The sequence below is a fragment of the Oncorhynchus tshawytscha genome, unplaced genomic scaffold, assembly GCF_018296145.1.
Source record: "Oncorhynchus tshawytscha isolate Ot180627B unplaced genomic scaffold, Otsh_v2.0 Un_contig_6794_pilon_pilon, whole genome shotgun sequence".
NCBI lineage: Eukaryota > Metazoa > Chordata > Actinopteri > Salmoniformes > Salmonidae > Oncorhynchus > Oncorhynchus tshawytscha.
Genome location: NW_024609455.1, coordinates 119,787 through 133,975, shown reverse-complemented (window position 1 = coordinate 133,975; position 14,189 = coordinate 119,787). Strand labels below are relative to the sequence as shown.

The 14,189-nt window shown below is 40.3% G+C and overlaps 1 pseudogene; it reads left to right on the top strand.

Moving 5' to 3' along the window:
* Positions 1 to 5,277: 5,277 nt before the first annotated feature.
* Positions 5,278 to 10,432, top strand: LOC121844902 (annotated as a pseudogene).
* Positions 10,433 to 14,189: the final 3,757 nt, after the last annotated feature.

The window sequence follows — 14,189 nt, the reverse complement described above, 5'->3', positions numbered from 1 at the left end:
TTTGAATTCAGTTGGTACTTCCTGTCTACTGAGACTAAAACCTGGAAGGAGAGCAGAGAGGACTGTCTGGAGAGAGGAGCAGACCTGGTGATGATGAACAGTGATAAGGAACGGGAGAGAGGGAGAGAGGGAGAGGGAGAAAGAGAGAGAGAGAGGGAGAGAGAGAGAGAGATATGGCTTTGTAGGGATATATATGACCAAACAAATAGGTATATATTTATCTTCCTCAACAACAGGAGATTCTCTTCAAACTCAACAAGAGAGGGATGGATTGGTCTGACTGACTCTGTTACTGAGGGGACCTGGAGATGGGTGGACAGCACCCTACTGACCACTGCTCTAATAACACTGACCACAGTGTAAGGTGTAAGACTGATTCTCTGTGTTGTTCATACTCTAGGTTCTCCATACTCAACTGGTGGACTAACACTGACCACAGAGTTAGAGCAGTGGCGATTCTATACCATTTCAGATTGGGGGCCAAGCTGGGGCCAGTTCTACTGTTAGAGGGGCCAGTTACATTAGATGTTATTGTTGTCATATCGTTTTCTTCACTGCATTGCAGGCATTAGCAGGCAAAAGACCATGTCCATAATCATTCAACAATTGATTTGCATTGCCATTATAATTTCATTTGCAATACATATTCAGTATCAGGTCACATCAACTGCATTCTCCGGGTTTTTGTGTTTTTTTTGCAAAAAGATCAGCAAATTCATCTCGACTCCAGGCCTTTGCCCTCCTTGACTCAATACTTAATACACCTAAATTGCTTAATCTGTCATCTGACATTGTGGTCCTGAGATACGTTTTCACCAGCTTTAGTGCAGAAAAACTCAGTTCACAAGAAGCAGTACTGACAGGGATTGAAACAGCTATCTTGCACAGTTTAAAAAACTAAAAGAAAACTTCTTTATACGGCTCAATGAATAATGCCAGCTCTACTACACCGGAGGGTCTCTGCATGCCACTCTGTATGTTCCTTTCTACAATTCTTCTGGACTGATGTAGTTCAAGCCCCAAGTCCTCAATATTGTATTCATACATTCTAGCAAATGGAAACAGGAACTTCTCTTTGAGAAACACATCACTTGTAGTGTTTACAGTTTGGATGCCATTCATTATGTCACAGTTTTTGCAAGGGGACGTTCTGTTAAGCTCATATATGATCTAAAACAGGGTAGAAAAGGGTTGTACGAAAACTGCCTTTTTCTTGTTCTGAATCTGATCTCTGACCCACTGTACTGAGTACACAGTCTCCATTAAATTGAGAGCTTAGCTTTTTGGTCGTTTTGCAGGGGGAGTATTGCAGTATCACATTGCTCAGCTGTGTTCAACACTCCATTCCATAGGTCATCAAAAAATGACTCATCCCTGTAGTCATTCAACGTTTGCACTAAATCAACAGCCTTTGACAGGTCAAGTGATGAAGTCTGTAGCATATCTGATAGAGATTTTGCTTCTCCAAACACGTTATGGAGTGTAACAAGGCACATAATGAATTGTAAATCTACCTGTGCAAGCAGACCTCGTGCCTCAACAGATCTGTCACCATTGTGTTCTTGGACTATATCTTGCAGGACTCGCTTAATGGCAGGTAATCGATCCATAATAGTATGTAGAGCCATATTTCGACATGCCCAATGTCGTGTCTTTGGCTTCATTAAACTGAAGATTAATCTTTATCAAATAACTCTAATTATTTTTACGTGATTGAAATTATTATTCATGTAACTGTAATTAATTAGGAACTTGGGGCACCAAGGAAATGATTCGGATTACAAAGTTATAATTTTCCTAATATAACTTTCAGATATTTTAATATCTGATCCCTTAGTCTTCTGATTAATGATGTATTCTTTACCTCACGTTAGTCTCATTCCAAACGTCGTAAATTGTTGGTTATCTGCATGAACACAGTCTTCACTATGAGTCATCCATACATCAATAGTCTTAAAATCATTTATGTACTAACTAAATAATTCACAGAAATGCACAAACAAACAGTAGATACTGGTCTGCAACCTTTAGCCATCTCGTAATTGAGGTATAATTGGTCTGGTGATAGAAAACCCGGGTGGGGGTTTTATTCAGAAGAGCAGAAAAGGGCCTGTCCCAGGCCGCCAGACCATAACTGTGCTCATGGGCGGTCCTCTGATTTAGTTAAACTCCAAAGGGAATTGAGGTTTCCTTCATTAAACAGTCCAAAATCACATTACACAATTTCACAAACAATATCATCTTCACTCATTCATCTTATACAACAATTAGATGTAAGCCTCATATCTGAGGCTATTGTATAAACAGCATTATAGTAATGTGGCCGTATTGTCTCCCATGAGTTTCACAAAATTGTACCAAATGGACCAGTTCGTAGCTGGATTCTTCACAGATCTTTTATACATTCTCCAGAACATAAATATTGTTCGGACCCCTTAGTTCTGTGAGGTGGAAGAAATTCCTTTGTTCTCTCTATGAAACTCACTCTCTCTCTATACTGTGGCCATAAGGAGATAATCTCCTCCAGGAATTTACAACCTCTCTGACCACAGCAGCCTGGTTGTAGGAGACAGAGAGAGGGGATGGTGCTCACTGTACCCAAAGAGGGAAACATCATGACACCAGTGAGTGTCACTTAGTCTCTGAAGCTCTCTAGGTGCACCTGGGTATATCTCTTTTTGTATGCTAAGCCACTTTTGATGCACATATGACCCAGATCTGAAGACGTAAAGTCTTTCTAGTAAGGAGAAGAACTGTCCGACCTCAGGGACAGCTTTGACTGTATCCACTAAAACTAAGTTTAGACAGTGTGCACTGCAGTGGATGTAAAAGGCTTTGCTTGTTCTTTAATTCGTGCCTGGACGCCTGAATGCTTGCCACTCATAACGGAAGCACCGTCATATCCTTGGCCTACTAGGTTGGTTTTGTATTCAAGACCATGACTTTCTAATACGTGTATGATTTTGTCAGTAAGCCCTGCTGCATCTAGTCGATCAGCCCATTCAAAGTGGAAAAAGCTCTCATGGACAACTCCTCTGAAATAGTACCTGGGTACTAGAGATCTGCTCCTTTTTTAACACCTTTTGTTTCGTCTGCCATTATGCTAAAGACCTTCGCTGTCTTTCATTTCTTCTATCATTTTTGTTCGAACCATGTCTGCCAAACAACTCAGAACCTCATTCTGAATCCCTTTGCTTGTATATTTTGCATTATGAATAGAAGTCAACCTTTTTTTCACAGTTGTGTCATGCTTAGCTATTGTTTCTAGGATTGCCATGAAGTTCCCTTTATGTGTCCTTTGTGCAATGTTTTGTGTGGCTGTAAGTAGTAGTACTTCTATTGTTTTAATATAGTCCCGATTTTTCTTGAACCTGTTTGTTGTGTTCCTTGTTTAGGGCATTTACCAGTGTTGCATTACTTTGTACAGCTTTCTGATAGTCTCTCCATGTAATCATTGCTTGTTTGTGCTGCTCAGACCTTGCATGAATTGCAAATCCCCCTCTTTGTAAAGTTGCCTTCTTCCAGTTGTTAAAACCCAATTGTGAATCAAATACAGTCTCTGAGACTTTGGGAGGGCTAAAATGCCTGCAGGCGTAACAAAACACAGAGTCTGATTTATTTTAATATTCAAGCCAGGGATGGATATGGTACCAGGCCGCCTTGAAGCTCCTCCTCCGGTCTCCCATCAGAGTTCTTGGGTATATGTTCATCATTGGCTGCACCGATGGTTTCCTCCCGGGATTTGCTGATATCTGCCAAAGAAAAATATATATAATTAAATGTATCTGGGTAATTTTAGATATACCATTGCCACCAGGCAACTTCTGAAATCCATTTGATATCTATATCACAAGCCCAATAGCATGTTAAATAAGAATTCATTTCAATCACAAACCGACTCATTTCATTTCAAACCGACTCACACCATTTAAACTGACTAATTGCACTGCTTTACAAGTAACCACAGATTTATTCAACATCACAAACCTGACTGTCCACTGCTTGTGGACGCACGAGGAACCTCTGTTGGTGTCTCACTCTTAGCCTCTACCTCAGCCTCAGTCTCTCCATCTGTCTCACTTTCCTGCTCTACTATGCCTTCAATCTCAGTCTCTCAATGGACAAGTCTTCCTGCTCTCTCTCTGCAGGCTCTATGCTCTCTTGCGCTCTCCACACCTGAACTATCTGGCTCTGTCTCACTGTCTGCCTTGTCTTTTCTTTGGAAGAAGGACATGATGCTTATTAATTAATTTACTTAAAATAACTGACTTGCTAGGTAACTACCCTTTATATCTAACCGTTTTACAATGCGTTTAAGGAGTGTAGTTTAAGTAAAAACACTCAGCACCATGAGTTAGTTGATCAAATATTTTATCCCTTTTCATACTGCCACAAAGTAACAAACGGCCAGGTTAAGATAAGCTAATCTAACGTTACACTTCTGTAATGCATTTAAAACTAATACAACATATTAACAATTTTACTCACCTCTATATTTCCTTCTTTGTGCTTGAACTATAATTTTCGTGCGGAATTTCTTACTTCTGAATAGAAAAAATTGCAGATGCATGTGGTACGATACTGTTGTGTTCCGCCTAAAGCCGTCCCTCTAGAAAATCTGTGGGTTAAATTAGTGTTCCGCGTTGCCACTGTCTAATAACAGATGTAAAAAAAAAATAATGATAGCAAAAATTAGTTATGTAAAAATGATTTCATAATCCACATTTAGGGGGCCACAAGGGGTCCAAAATTGTGTGGAAGCCCCACATGATGATGGTTTTTACCCCTTGTGACGCAGTGTTTCCCATTTTTACCCCTTGTGACACACAGTGTTCCCCTTTTTATCCCTTGTGACACAGTGTTTCCCCTTTTTATCCCTTGTGACACAGTGTTCCCCTTTTTTACCCCTTGTGACACAGTGTTTCCCATTTTTTACCCCTTGTGACACACAGTGTTCCCCTTTTTATCCCTTGTGACACAGTGTTTCCCCTTTTTTATCCCTTGTGACACAGTGTTTCCCTTTTTATCCCTTGTGACACAGTGTTCCCCTTTTTATCCCTTGTGACACAGTGTTCCCCTTTTTACCCCTTGTGACACAGTGTTTCCCCTTTTTACCCCTTGTGACACAGTGTTTCCCCTTTTTTATCCCTTGTGACACATCAGTGTTTCCCCTTTTACCTGTGCTAGAACTGTAATGCAAGGTGTCCTCAGGGCTAAAGTCACCAAGGACCAGAAAAACCAGTACTGCGTCATACATGGGTGGTTCGGAAAAAAAAACCTGTTGTGCGTATTGACATAACAATGGAAAACACGAGAGAAGAAGATTAAGAGCTTTTGCTCATAACTTGGCCTCACAAAAAATGATTCCATAACATTGAGTGACCAGAACTGAACTAACAGGTAGGAATGGAACATTTCTTTCTGTCAACGCCTGTACATCCAGTTCTCTACAGATTATTTCACAGCAAAATACACTACAAATGAATGATTTAAGAATGATCATAGTGGTAACTTTGCTCTCTCACAGAGTACAGTATAACACTAACTTGTGAGTGATAATTAAAAGTGACTAACTAGTGAGAACAGAGAGCAAAAATACATTTGATGGCAGATATTACAAATGTCACATGTAATTTAATTTCTTTTCGAGGTCTTCCAATTGTACCTCTCAATATGAATGCCTCAGGAACAGGCACAGTAGGACCTGAGCTGTGTTGGAATACTCATACTAACCGCACTAACCGTACTATTTGTGACGGAAATTGAGTATGTAGTCTGCTTATTGGTCATAATATGGATATAGTTAGATAGTTAGTATGCCACAGGTTCCCGGATGTCGTACTACATTAGTCAAAATAGGAAGTATAACAAGCAGTGGACACTATTTCTGTGCTTTTGGGGCTCATAATGCAATTCTTCAGAAAATGGGGTGTCTTCACAACATTTTCAGATTTGTAGAAAATGGCGAAAATATGCCATTCGATGAGAGCAGACACAAATGCATTGCTTTAAGTAATTATGACATATTTTAAGAAAATGTTCAGCAATGTAATAATGTAATGACTTTTCAAATAAGTGACGTTACACATTATGTTGGGTGACAATTTGTTAGGTACGCTAGCCTTACGAACCGCATAGCATATCATCGCAGCAGTTGCTTGTATGTACCGGAATGTTAGCTGGCTACCTAACGTTAGTTGGCTACTAATACATCAAACCACATTAACTATATGCTCTCTAACTAACTACCCAATATTTACTGACTTTACTATTCAGGTCATTCTTAGGTTAGTTAAGTGGTATAGTCATTGTGCGTTCTCGTTGGACATTGTAATGAAGTTGTAAGATGTCTAGCTAGTCATTTGTTAGCTATGCTAACAAGCTAGCAAGAAGTTGCATAGCAACAGCAGGCAAAGCGCTAGACAGGCAAAGCTCTAGTACACTCTACTGAAAGGATACCGTTCGTTTACAGTATACTAAAATGAAATTATAGTATGTAGTATGTACTCATTAAGTATGTAGTATACAGTATGTAAGTATGAGTATTCGAACACAGCACTGGTTTCTTGTTGAAACTAACTGTAACCTTTTACTTCCTTCTTCAACGTCACTAGATGGAAATCAATAACATACACAAAAAGAAGACAATCGTCTTTTCTGTTATTTTTCTACTTGTTTTGATGGTAATCTTAGTTTTAATCTTCGGCATTCCCCATTCAAAGGTGAGATATTTGACTTTAAAAAAAAAAAAAAATGTTTACATAATAAATTGTCATTGTTTGCCCCTACATTAGATCAGCGTTTCCAAACTTTAGTACAGTTTGCCATAAGTCTTATGAATGGAAACGTGTCTAAATAATGTCACTGTTACAGGATGGAGAAACTGAGAATGGAGGGATGCAAGATGGAGGGATGCAAGATGGAGGGATTCAAGATGGAGGGATTCAAGACGGAGGGATTCAAGATGGAGGGATGCAAGAGATTCTACCTCTAGACATGGTCCGTTCTTCTGTTGATGACAAATATGATGGGTGCAGAGATTTAATGTTATGGGCGGTTGAAAACAAGTACCTCTTCGATGAGTTAAACACTAATCCTCAATTCAATACATCCTGGAACATTGCAAAACCACACGCTATACCACATGGAGACAGTTTGAATACAGAGCATTCTATTGCTATCTATTTGTATACAAAAAACATACCAGGATCAAATTCCAAATCAATGTACCTGGACTTTAACAAAGCAGTTCAAGAGGGCCATTCTGCATATATGACAACATCATTCAAGTACCATGCACTGCATTTCTACCTGACTGATGCCATTCAGATTCTTAGAGAAAGACAAGAGACATGTAAGGAAACCTTTCACAGAACCAACAAGAAGTTTGATCAGAGTGTTCTCAACCACGAGATCCGTTTCGGCACCTTCGCCACAAGCTCTTTAAGATCCGACTTAACCAATTTTGAGAATGTGTCTTGCTTTGAGATCCACACTTGCTTTGGCGCTGAGCTAACTTCTTACTCAGCCTTTCCTGAAGAGAGAGAAGTTTTAATTCTGCCATATGAGATTTTTGAAGTCACCAAAATCCAGTGAAAGTCACCAGTGAATAACCTGTTGTGTGAAGTCGTCTATACACTAAAGAGCAAGGGAACAGACACTGATCTGAATTGCAAATATATTTTGAGTGGAGGAGAATCAAACATCATCAGAGCATCAGATACAGGCTACATAATACTCTATATTATGTTGATAACTACTGTATATTACTGATCATTACCACCACCTCTAACAATGAGAAATAGCCTGATCTGACACAACAGCTGCCCCAGCTTCACAGTGTAGAGATTCTGGCTGTGTTCCAGGCCAGCTACATTGCAGACGCATGCCTAATCTCACACCTGTATAGGTCTTTAACATATCAACTAACCACATCATTTAGCAATCTGATGCCCGACTGCACAGTCGATGATGTGGCACACAACCATTGGTTGATGCAATGCATTGTCTGCAATGTATTCGACCTGGAATGCAACCCCTGTTAATGCTTGTATTAACCTGCATTGATTGCTCGGTTGCATTTTTTTTTTTTACTGCTACTGTTTTGAAATGGTTGAGATTACATGTCTTGGTCACGTGTAATATTTTCTTGACATTTGCTGGCATGTACACCGTGACCGCGGCTACCTACAGTACACCACTAGTAACTGTCTAGAGGCCAGTGCTCATGTAATAGTTGGTTCTGAGTTGCCGAGATGAAGCCAAAGAGAACCAGCCACTATCATCACATCTGAGTGACATTGTGGTTAACATGATAAAGCTTTTTTCACATTACACCATTTTCAAAATCCTTAAAATCACCTTATGTTCTTGACTGTCATGCCTAATGGCTGTACAAAGAAATGACACGTCAGTACTGGCTTTAAAGCTTGCTTCACATTACATGGTTTACAAAATCCTACAGTTTTATTACCTTTCACGCTATGCAAGTCTTGACAGGATTGCATGTGTCCCATCATGTATAATCTGTAATGAATTATATCAGACAAACTGACTCAATTGAACCTAAGGTCAGTACGTAACAGGATGTAAGAATAACAAGAGTGAGGAGAAAATACAACTTTGAGAGCTCTCGGAGGCTGAGTTAGAGGGTTGGGTGAGAGAGCACTGAGAAGGGTTAGTCGTTTTCTGTCTGTGAGGTCACTGGCCGTACGCCTGTCAGATGAGTGGGAGGAGACAAAACAAAGATGATTGATGCAGCTATAGTATCAAACCTAAATATCATGCTAGCCTTTTCATGGGAGGGATATTCTGTCGGTTTCATTAAGTACGTTGTTCCCCTGGAAAAACTGGTTTGAGAGACTCAAACACAACCAACACACATTGATAACATATAAGAACAATATAGGCCATAGGTTAATAGAGAGAAAGAACTATATGTAGGCTTCTGTCTGGTATGTTGTTCTACCATATGACTAAACACACTGGCCAAGTCCAACTCCCCATACTAACTAGTAGGCTGATGGATATGAGAAAATACAATGTTTTATAATATGTGACATTTCTAATGTTGATTATGGTTTCAATGCCAGGACGTCATAATCATTTCTGTTTTTAATCTAGTGTTCTTCACTACATTCTATTGAGGAAGAGAATTGTCACTTCAGACCCAGATGATAATCAGCTGATAATAAGATAAGTGGATAGACTGTAGAAGACACATTCTCAGTATGGGTGAACCTAGTATGTTAATATTTGTTGCTTATTGTATACATTTGATCTAGACTACATTGTAAATAGCGTAGTAATAACCAGACAGATAACCATGTAGCGTAATATTAATGTAAGAGATCCAGCCGGCTCACCAGGCTCCATTCTAAATAGTATGTAGTATGATCAGAACACAGTAGTTATAGTCAGTAGTAGTCAAGACAGATGTCAGACATGGTCTAAGTGGTTTGCCTAAGAGGCAGGTTGACAATAAACATCAAATAGTACAACAATCAAGGATATATTTTAGTCATTGACCTTTTTTTAATTGATCTGATGATCAATATTCATATGATTGTCTCACACCTGTTAATGGGCAACACTTATTTAGAAGTTGGATTCTGGGGAAATAAACATTTTAAATAGATGGTTGACAGATCCTTCAGTTTAGGTAGGCTGCAGTGACATGGAGCATTCTTCACAGTTACCAGAAGAGGGAAGCATTTCACTTAACCAGCTAAAGGCCTGATTGACAGAGAAAGCTCAGACTAGGGTTATTCAAATCCAGTCTCACACAGTAGGGATCAGTTCAGTGATTGCCTATATTCAACACAACTGGTCTTCCAGGTTGGTTAAATTCAAAACATGATTTGCCTGCGGTACTCCAGGACCACGGTTGCCTACAAGGTGCAGTACTTCCCAACACTCTCCTCTGGGTTCACCAGACAGGCACACCTGCATCAATTAGTCAACGATTTGATGGTTAGTAGACTGAATCAGGTGTGCCAGATTAGGACCACTGAAAACCAAACACACACTAATGTACCCAGAGGCCTTTAGTGAAAAGACACGGTTCATTCTGCACAGAAGCCGTAAGAGGGCAGTATTTAACTCCACCAGCTAAAGGGATGATTGGCAGACAAAACTCAGACTGGAAAAACCTCTTTCTGTAGTGCTGCAGGTACTGCAGGATTTTGTCGCAACTACAGACCACACTGAGCTACTTAGCTAATTGATCAGTTCAGTGATTGCCTAAATTCAACACCTGGTCTTCCAGGTTAAATGAAAAACATGAAGTGCCTGCAGCACTACAGGACCAGGGTTACTTACTTGGTGCAGTACCTCACAACCCTCTCCTCGGAAACGACCAGACTGGCACATTTGCATCAATTACACACACACACACACACACACACATACAGACAATGCAAATAAACGAACAGAAAAACATGTAAAATATCTGCCTTCTTCTCCGACGCCATCTTAGTCATCTGTCCTGTTATAAATGATACCCACATTGTTTGCTTATATTGTTAATATTTCTTCTGCCAGTGAATTGACATTTGTTGTCATGTGCATTACAGCTTTTGTTAAAACCAACAAAAAAAGCCTTGAGCATTATTACATCTCGTGTCCTATTTATCCACTTCCTGTACATCTGCTATAAAGATATCAATTTCATTTCACTTGAAGAAAATATGTTTGTTCTCAGGTATAATTAGAAGTGGCTACAAAGATATTTAGTTTTAAACAAAGATTAAAAATTAAAAACATATTTGTAGAAATAAATTACATTTATGGTTTTGAAATCAAAGTGATGGAAGGAGAGCAGTAGCAGGGTTAGTAGTTTCTCCTGGGTCTGTGAGGTCAGAGTGAGATAGGAGGGAGAACAGTAGCAGGGTTAGTAGTTTCCTGTATCTGTGAAGTCAGAGCTCAGTACAGCTCAATCTATCAACTACAACGAGGAGAGAGCTGTCTCGTTCCAGGCCGACTATATTGCAGTTGAGTTGCAACCAATGCTCATCAGATTGCTATACCATATGATGTGGTTAACTGAGATGTTAAACACCTATCCAGAAGTTGTGAGTTCTGTTTGCAATGTAGTCAGCCTGGAACATGGCCAATGTTATGACAGGGTGGAAGGAGAGAGGGGCGGGGCTCAGTTATCAAGAATCCTTTCAGCAGCCATGTATTCACTAACAGAGACAACAGAAGTCACAGGGACGCAGTGAACAATCATACAACCTACCGTCTATCCGCTTTGAAACTAAACTGTTGCTTTGACAACTGTCACTAAGCTAACATAATGCAGTCGTTCTAAGATGATCATAACAATCGATCCTTTAGCTATTTGATATGGAATTTTATGTATGAAAAAATATAAAGAAATGTATTGATAAAATACTGAATTTGGCCTTTATTACTGTAGTCCACAGAAACACATTGATTAACATATTCATAGATGGCAAAAATACAGTAAAAACGAAATCTAAAGGAATAAGGTTTTCAAGTGTCTGTCCTATATCTAGGAGATATACGAAAGCTCAGGAAAAAAAGCAACAATTAAGATGTTTTATTTTATTGTATTTTATTCAATACAGAATACATGATTATGCCACAAAATTTAAAAAACAAACATGTTACTGAGAAATGTCTGGAACTCATCCAGTGACACAACTTGAGAGACAGTGACCATGACAACTGGCATTAGGTGCAGTGGTTAGCTTGTGTGTGAGGAAGACAGAAAGGTGGAATGATAACTATCTCAGCAGCATCACTTTTAGTGGCCCTGTAGTGAACTAAGGTGTACTGTACAGAGTGTTTGGAACCAGGAAGCGCTTTTCGATATGTTCCTGCACGTCGTCTCCTTGGAGGTCAAGGACGAGCTTGCTGCTCGGGAGTTACCTACGGATTTCGCCTCCCTCATCGCGATGACCATCTGCATCGATGGGTGATTTTGCTCGCACGTCCAGGGATTCCACTTGGCCTTAGAGTAATCCCGGAAGTCCCCAACCCTCCGGTTGCCGAGAGAATCCGAGGCTTCCTGACCTCCGCCGAGAGTCGCCGAAGATGGCTGAGCACTGCTTCCCGAGCCTATGCAACTAGGCAAAGCTGGGATGCCAGTGGAAAGGCAATACAGGATCAACACGAAGAGTTGTATGTATTGCGGGACACTTGGTCATTTTGTAACCTGTTGTCCTTTAAAAGAGCAGGCTCACCGGTAGGAGTGAGTACTCTGGTGGGCTATACGGAGAACTTTTCTGCTTCCCTTGCTCGCAACCCTATTTCATCCCATTCTGCTATAGGGAAACCAGCCCATAGGCCGGTTCACTCATAATACCACTCCCATCAACCTACGGGTGTCAGGGAATCACAGTTAGACTATTCAATTTCTGCTCATCAAGTCTCCTCAGATTCCCGTGGTTTTGGGAATCTCCTGGCTCCGGCGACACAATCTCTCATCAACTGGTCTATGGGTGCCATCATGGGCTGGAGTCCGTTCTGCTACGCCCATTGTCTGAAGTCAGAACAACCTGCACCGGGACATCTTCCTGGGGCCTGGAAGATGCCCTGAAACTCTCTGCCATCCACACGGAGTACCATGACCTTCAGGGAGGTGTTCAGCAAGACCCGGGCCACTTTGCTTCAGCCGCACTGATCCTATGACTGCGGGATTGGCCTTCTCCCTAGCACCATGCCACCCCATGGATGTTTGTACTCTCTGTCGGGACCTGAAAGCATGGCTATGGAGACCTACATTTCTGCAGAATTTATATGACCAGTGGCCACTACGAGTATCTGGTCATGCCTTTTGGCCTCACCAACGCCCTTGCTATGTTACAGGCTCTGGTAAATGATGTTCTCCGCGACATGTTGAACCGGTTTGTCTTCGTCTACATTAACTTCTTCGATATAGGGGCGCTCTTTTAACCTCTTGAGCTTATGGCTGAATACTGCCCCCGTTGGAGGAAGTGTGTGCCCATAGTAAACTGAAAATATTTTTTTACAAAATTGCTAATATATGCATATAATAATAATTATTGAATAGAAAACACTCTAAAGTTTCTAAAACCGTTTAAATTATGTCTGTATGTAAAGCAGAACTCTCAGGGCAGCCTTTCTCCCAAACTCTCTCTTGTCAAGAGAAAAGTTGGGTCAACTTTGACGTCATCGCCCCCACCCTTCCCAGGCAGCTACCGATCTGGGAACAGTATGTATTTGTTCAGCGCGATGTCTGCTTTCAATTGGCACGTTCATTGTTTGAATTTCGCGCTCCCTCATCCTTTGGCGGGCGAAAATGCCCGGGTCACTCTCACATACATGCACTCTATTGCGCGCGGCCGATTTGGGGAACGTTCTTTTCCAATAGACACCAGTTGAAGCCGGTTCGTTTGTTTGCGATTATCATTGTTTTACATGATAAAAACATCATTTTGCTCGATTCTGCACTTAGTTTGACCAGTTTAGTCGACATATAATATGTAATTTTGAAGTTTTGATGCGCAAGAGTGCGGGACCAGAAGGAGCAGAAGTTATTTTGGGTGCATTTCAGCTGAAGCTGTTAGCATATGCTAATACAAAGACGCACAACTTGAAACCAAACGATGTATTGGGTAAGTATGACTCCTTCTACGTCTTCTGATCGAAGAACATCAAAGGTAAGGGAATATTTATGTGGTTATTTTGGGTTTCTGTGGACTCCAAACGTAGAGGAGACACTGCTAATATCTGAGCGCCGACTCATAGCATAGACTAGTGAACGAATTCTGTAACGTTAAAAATAAATGTAACACAGCGGTTGTATTAAGAAGTGTATCTTTGTAACTATATGTAGAACATGTATATTTAGTCATGTTTATTGCTTGTTATCTGACGTTATCTGTCGGAGCTATCATAATTTCTCTGGACATTTTGAGTAGCATTTTTTGAAATGTCATCATTGTAAACAGAGATTTATGGATATTAATGGCATATTATTGAAAAAAAAAATGTACTGTGTAACATGTAATATTACTGTCATCTGATGAAGATTTTCAAAAGGTTAGTGAATTATTTATTTTTTAATCCTACTTTTAAATTTTATATTTTCTGGGACAAAATGGCCGCCGCTTGCCTTTTGTTTCGGTGGTGGTCTAATATAAATGTGTGCTATGTTTTCGCCGTAAAACATTTTAGAAATCTGACTTGCTGGGTAGATG